The sequence below is a fragment of the Solanum dulcamara genome, chromosome 5 (genome assembly GCF_947179165.1).
Source record: "Solanum dulcamara chromosome 5, daSolDulc1.2, whole genome shotgun sequence".
NCBI lineage: Eukaryota > Viridiplantae > Streptophyta > Magnoliopsida > Solanales > Solanaceae > Solanum > Solanum dulcamara.
Window position 1 is genome coordinate 41,754,888 of NC_077241.1, and position 7,183 is coordinate 41,762,070.

Consider the following 7,183-nt stretch of genomic DNA (forward strand, 5'->3'; position numbering starts at 1 on the left):
GGGATAGAATACGAACAGGATGTGATGTGAATATAACGAGGATCCTTATGAAAATAAGTAAAGCCTAGTGAGAAAGTGGCTGAAGATAGGATGTGGTCCGTGTAATGAGGATATAAGGGTAACTTGGGAGGTGCAGCTTGGCCTATCGGATCAGCTACTGGGTTATCGTCTTCTTCGGTAGCTATACACCCCATGGGGAAGGATGCAATCATACCAGCACTAACACACCGAATCCCATCAGAACTCTAAAGTTAAGCGTGTTTGGGAGAGAGTGGTACTAGGATGGGTAACCTCCTAGGAAGCCCTATGCGGTTGTGACATGAGATGATATAGATGTATATATATATTGGCCTTGCATGGCATTATGGTATAAAGAAGTATTGTGGATATGTGATTCCACCATGAAAGATGATAAGACCCTTTGGGATAGGGGATGTAGATTTGGAAAAGAATTGATGCAACCTACGAATAGAGGTATGCCAAGAGTAAAACCAGGTGATTACTTGATAAAAGAAGTCGGTAGTAGCCATGTAACTGCCATACTCGAATACATTAAGGAAAGGTATAAGATGGTTTGAAGCAAAACCTTTAAGGTACAATCATTACTAAGGACAAAAGCTATAGTGGAGCCTTAACATTAGGTGAAGGAAGTAAGGAACGATACAGGTTTACGTGCAGACTAGTATGGCGATGCTAAGGCATCTTCTGAGCTACTTTAAGCTCCTACACATGTTCGTGTAAAGGGTGCAATATGATGTATGGTAAGACAACTGGAAAAAAGAAATGAAAAAGAAATATCACCTGTTCCCTATGCCTATAGGTAATCCTAACCTTTGGAACTCTGATATTGATTGCTCGATGAAAATATATGTTATGGCAATGGGATAGAGGACCTCTCTATATAATCGGTATAAGGTCCGGAGGAAGGTTTTGGTTTTCATTCGAGGACGAATGTTCTAAAGGAGGGAAGGATGTTATACCCTGTACCTTTATGGGTTAAATTGAATTAATTACAAGAGCTAATTGGAGACAGAAATCTGTCCGCTAATATTGTTGTCGACATGTGTTGGTTGTGTGCTATTTTAAGTGTTATACCCCGTATCTTTATGCTTCGGAACATCTTCTTAAGCTTCTTGAAAGTTGTCCTGTGACCCAGATTATCTATAACATGATTAAATAACTCTAAGGAAGGGAGGACGTGACGCCCCTTAAGAGTGAAGGTTGGAAATAGGTCTATAAGGATTTGAAATGAATTGGAGGCCAAAATAACAAGTCGTAGGACTCGACTTACTTACGTAAGATACCAACTTGGAAGACTTACATAACTAAGCCACTGGAGTACATGTTGAGATTACGTAGCAAGGATTACATAGGCTCCTAAAGTAAGACGAGATTACGAACCCACGGGAGAGGCGGAAAGAGGTGTAGCACCTACTCAGAAGTAAGAAGGATGCACCTACTTGGACCAAGTAGGTGACACACCTACTTGAGGTGGGTCCCACATTGCCACGTGGCAGTATATTATTGGTTGCATGAGGTGACGTGGCTGTCTAAGGGTGTGCTACATGTCACCCTTAGGGGATGACACGTGTAACTCTCCAAAAAGGCATATATATATGTATGGATGACTAGGAACTTCATTGTTCATCGTTTTCTACACTTAAAAATTGAGAGAAAAGTTAAGAGGGAGACGAGAGGAGCTACGGTAGCACCTAGAAGGAGGTAAGTCTCCAATTCTTTTCCATCAATTAATTATCTACTGTGTTCCTCAACTATGTGGAGGTGTATATATGTATATTAAGATGCCTACGGAACCATATTTTCAGTTCTACACTTGGAAAACTAAGAGAAGTTTAATGAGAAAACGCTAGGGAACAGACCCGTTTTTGAATTAAACTGCTGTTAGTAATACAAGTATAACTCCTTGTGTAAGGCTTCGTTTCAAGTGATTCAAGATGTTTTGGAAAGATATTACATAGAGATATAACTTTCATTTAGACTATAAAACCCATTTTTGCTTTTCTCGGCTCAAAAAAGGGTGGTGAAGCATGGGAGAGCCGCTGCCCAGATTTCGTTTTAGAAATTCTACAAGGACTGCTGTTGGTATTTTGGGCATATCGTTTTGTACAAAATTGCTGTAGGGTTAATTAGAAATTTTATGATACCCTAAGACACATGTATATAACTTTCATTGAGGACACAAATACCATTTCCCTCAATTACCCCTTCGAAACTAACCGATAATACAAGACAATAGGCTGTCCAGAATTCGCGTTTTGATAATTTTGGCGAGTTTGATGAGTTTAGGGTAAGGTAAGGTTTCTCCTCTTAATTTAGAGTTTATAGTATTGTTAATAAGTGCTTTATATGTGGTTTAACTAGCTGTAAATGTGAAAACATCATAGAGATGCTTGACGTTCGAAATAAACTAAATTGGAATCGCTATAGTTGAATTGTCGTCGAACTAAAGCGTTGTGCTTGTGGTGTAATGCTGCAGGTGTGTGGGGGTTTGTTGCAGGGACTAAATGGGTTATAAAAGGGGTGTGGTTTCTTCTTGTAATAGCCACACGACCCCTCGTTTCGTATAAATAAAGGCTTTGCAAAATAAAGACTAGAAACCCTATTTTGGTGTGGTAATTTTCAGCAAGTTGTTTGGAGCTTGTGTTGCGTGATGTCGCCATGTTTTATATGTATATGCTGCAGGGTGTTGTTTTTGGTTGGATGTAGTGATTAGGGATGTAATTGGAAATTCAGATAGGGCACTTTATAGGGGAGGTGCTGCCCAATTTTCGTTAACGCCTTAACTAATTAAAGAACTAGTTAAGGAGATGAACAAGGAAATAGGTTCCATGAATACTACAGTGCAACCTAAGATGCTGGAAAGTTAAGAGTGGTTGATATTCGTATTACTTTCATGTTGAATAGGTTCAGAGGACGATGAGGCGAACGGGATAAAGAGTAACTCATAAGAGGAATGTGAACCTTTCTTTTGGCATGTTTTTGGCATAAGTATGTAAAGCTATATCTTCTTTTGGCATGTTTTGCTATAAATATGTAAAGTCTATCTGTTCTTTCTTTTGGGCATGTGTTAGATCTAAGTGATAAGTGATATGTGTATGAAGCTTGGGGTAACTCTATTCATGAGCTCTGAACATGGTTCATGATTCATAATTCGTGTTCACAGTTGAATGTTAAGACTCTTAGAGTAGTTAAGAGGAATGTTAAGACTCTGAGAAGTAGTGTATGTAAAGTTATTCTTCCTCTCCTTTGGCATGACTTAGATGTAAGTATTGTGTATATAAAGTTTGAAGTTATTCCACTCTTAAAACTCTGAGGGTGAGTTAAGACTCTTGTTCACTTCCTACTGATTTGAACTCCTGTAACAAGTTGATCATTACTTTTCAAGTCTTTCATGTGATAGGAAGTGGTGTATGTAAAGCTTGTCTTTTCCTGCTTCGAGAAAGACTAGACTAAAGGTTCTATAGGATATGGATTTGGATATAGCCCCATTTATAGATTCTGGATGTAACTCATCACTTGTACCCACTTTTGAATGATAAGGGCCTGGAAGTAGTTGAACTACGACCCTTGAGCCTCCTATAGGTTGAATAGTATTGGTATATGTAAGCTCCTATACCTAGGGGCTCTTTAACATGCTTTATGATGATATCTAAGGGATGTTTGATATGTTATAGAGTTTTGCGTGCACGTATATGCATTATGATATATATATGGATCGAGCCGGACGAACCTCGGCACATTTTGCTATGTAAAGATCGGGTCATACGTTACATGATAGATTATGCATTATATGGATCGGGCCGTCGTACCTCAGCATTATTATGCATTATACAGATTGGGCCATCATACCTCGGCATCATCATCTAATATATGGATCGGGCCGTTGTACCTTGGCATTATCATGCGATATATGGATCGGGCCGTCGTTCCTCGGCATGTGCTTGCTATATATATGAATCAGGCTGTACATTCCACAGTGCTAACAATGTGCATATGCCTATCGTGATAGATGATGTGTTTCTAACACTGAGTCCCCGAGCGGGCCGGATACGGTACGTGATAATGGTATACATGACTTTATTTTATGAAACGCAGGTACAATACCCTATTAAATACTATACTTGGTTTCTTGCATCCATGTTTCAGTTGTTATCTCAGTTATGTATGCTTCATTTCGGAGATCCGTCAGCTTAGGATTTCCGCTCAGCTATGTTGGAAGTGCTCCACTGTTTCGAAGCCTAGCTTTTGGGTACTAGTTTTATGATTTACATATTTGTTTATGCAGGGGTACGACTGGGGCCTTATCCTTCCATATGTTGTCGTTTCTATTCTTAGAGGCCTGTAGACATATGTGTGTGGGTTGTTTAGGAGTTTATTTTGGTTATGCCTATGCAATATGTTATAAAACCTATTATGTTGTAGAAGCCTTGTCGGCTGGCTTTCCCTTTCATGACATGATGCAAATGAAAAAGGCTATACGTGTATGAATATTTTATCACCCATTGAGTTCATGTGTTTGGTTCCTATATCTAGAAGACTATATGAACATGAAAACGTTTTGACCTATTGAGGTTTTTGTGAGCAGTATCATGTTATACATAGTTCAATTTGACTATAGTTGATAGATAGGTACACGGGGGTCCAGGTCGGACCCCAGTCGCGGCCTACGGGGTTGGGTCGTGACATTAAGGTCACTTTTGAAGTAGTTGTGCAGGAATTTATTGGTATATGACTTGTGAATAAGGTATTTGTTGTTAAGTAAATGGTGCTGAATTTATACATTGTTTGGTCTGTTTTGGGGTTAATCCGGAAGTACGAATTATAGGGAGTTGATGCCTAGACTTTTGTTTGGCCAACCCATTTTTGGGTAGGACTGCTATTAGTAATTTTAGCATAAGTCCTTGTGTAAAGCTCCGTTTTAAGTGATTAAAGATGTTCTGAAAAGTTATTTCATAGATATAAAATTTCATTTAGGTTCTAAAACCTAGTTTTGCTTTTATATAGTCAAAATACGGTGATGAAGTTCAGGAGAGGTGCTGTCCAAATTTTCAGACACAACCTACTAACGATAGAGTACGTTTTATGCCTTATCATAGCTTAACCATAATGCTTAACGTTTTAATATAGGTTGAGACAATTTTGGGAAGCATATACGTATTGTGTGCAAGTAACCCTAAAGGTATGTAAAGCTAACCTTTCTCTCTTTTGGCATTATCCATACGAAATAAATGGACGACAAAAGTATAAATTCCAAAAAAATTCTTATTCTTAGGTATACTAGGATGGCTAATGTTCTAAATTTTCAGAATGTAGATCGTTATACCTTGACTTATATGTATGGTTCCAGCCATCTTAGTTGGTAAAATTCATATTTTAGTACAATTCATGCTACGGTATAATTCATATTTGGCATGATTTATAACGACAATCGAAGGTTACTTGAAATGACTATTGTCTTGATTTTCAAATGGTCTATTTTAATTATTCTATTGAGTCTCAAATAAAGATTTAAATGCATACGGTTACTCATTACTCTACTCGTACATGCCTTAATGAATCTTTCACTGAGTCCCGGGCCGGGTATGTATTCATGCATAGTTTCACTGCATTATTCACCGAGTCCCTCACTAGAGGGCCGGGTATGTATTCGTGCACAGTTTTACTGCATTATTCACCGAGTCCCTCACTAGAGGGCCAGGTACGGTATATATATATATATATATATATGATAATATGACATGAGAACATGATGACATAATGATAGCACCAAGCCCATAATAGGCTGAATATGATATGTATGTATACGACAAATTCACCGAGTCCCTAAAGGGCCGGATATGATATATGATATAAGCATGCATGACTTTATTTTATAAGGCACAGGTACAATGACCTCTTGAGTATCATACTTGTCTCTTGATACCTCTACTTTAGCTATGATTTTTCTTACTATATTTTACGCTTATATACTCAGTACATATGTCGTACTGACCCCTCCTTTCTTCGGGGGAAGGGGATGCATTTCATGTCCACATGTACAGATACTCATTTTGGAGAGCCGCCAGCTTAGGATTCTACTCAGCGGATTTAAAGTGCTCCATTGTCTCAGAGCCTAAGCTTTTGGTACTAATCCTTATAATGTATATATTTGTGTATTTAGGGGTACGACGGGGCCCTGTCCCATCATATGCTATTGTTAATTCTTTTTTCTTAGAGGTTTGTAGAGATGAGTGGGTTGTATATAGATGTTGTCCAGTGTACTAGTATGACTTATGTTTTGGGATGTTTCCATTCGGAGTGGAAGTCTTATCGGCTTACATATTATGTTATCGTATTTTTGACAATTGTGACTACCCAAGAGATAGGTGATTTCAGTATATATATAAGTGACAGTTTTGAAATAATGTGTTGCCCATATAAATTCCATATCATGTTTAATTTTCGATTGACTGTAGATAATAGGTGTGTATATGAGTGTCCAATTCAGATACTAGTCATGGCCCATGAAGTTGGGTCGTGACAAAAATGGTATCAAAGCAGTTCATCCTAAGAATGTCTACAGACTGTGTCTAGTAGAGTCTTATTTATCGGTGTGTTGTGCACCACATCTATAAATAGGAGGCTACAGGATATTTAGGATGCTACCTTTCTTTCATATCTAAGATCGTGCGATAGAGCCCAACCATAGAAAATGAAATTCTTTTTTTTCTAACCTTTGATTTTAGCTGAAGAACGACATCGATAGAAGAAAGTGACTGATGATATTGGAAGCTACACAGTATACAGGTAAGTAATGGTGTGAAAGAGGCATGCTGGATAAGGTAAGAATATTGAAATGTGATTGAAATGTAAAGTTGAAAATTGAAAGGAAAAGTAGATCGGAAAGTGTAACGGGTGCAGTTCGAGTTGGACATACGAGGTAAGTCCATCATTTTGATACTGTTGTTGATATTGGGCGCCCTGTGTGGCTGTAATATGAATATATATATATATATATATATATATATGTTGTTCCTGTGAGGCATTATTGGTATTTTCTGCGTATAGATTTTGAGATAGTAAGAAATATAGAGGAAACTCTACCAAAATATTTCTAGAAATAAAGAGAAAATGGTATATAAGTTCATAATATGTTTTGAAGGTTGATACCGGCAAGGTAAAT

At 37.9% G+C, this 7,183-nt stretch overlaps 1 pseudogene; it reads left to right on the forward strand.

Annotated features, from left to right (window-relative positions):
• The first annotated feature begins 200 nt into the window (after positions 1-200).
• Positions 201-321, forward strand: LOC129891034 (5S ribosomal RNA; annotated as a pseudogene).
• The last annotated feature ends 6,862 nt before the right edge of the window (positions 322-7,183 follow it).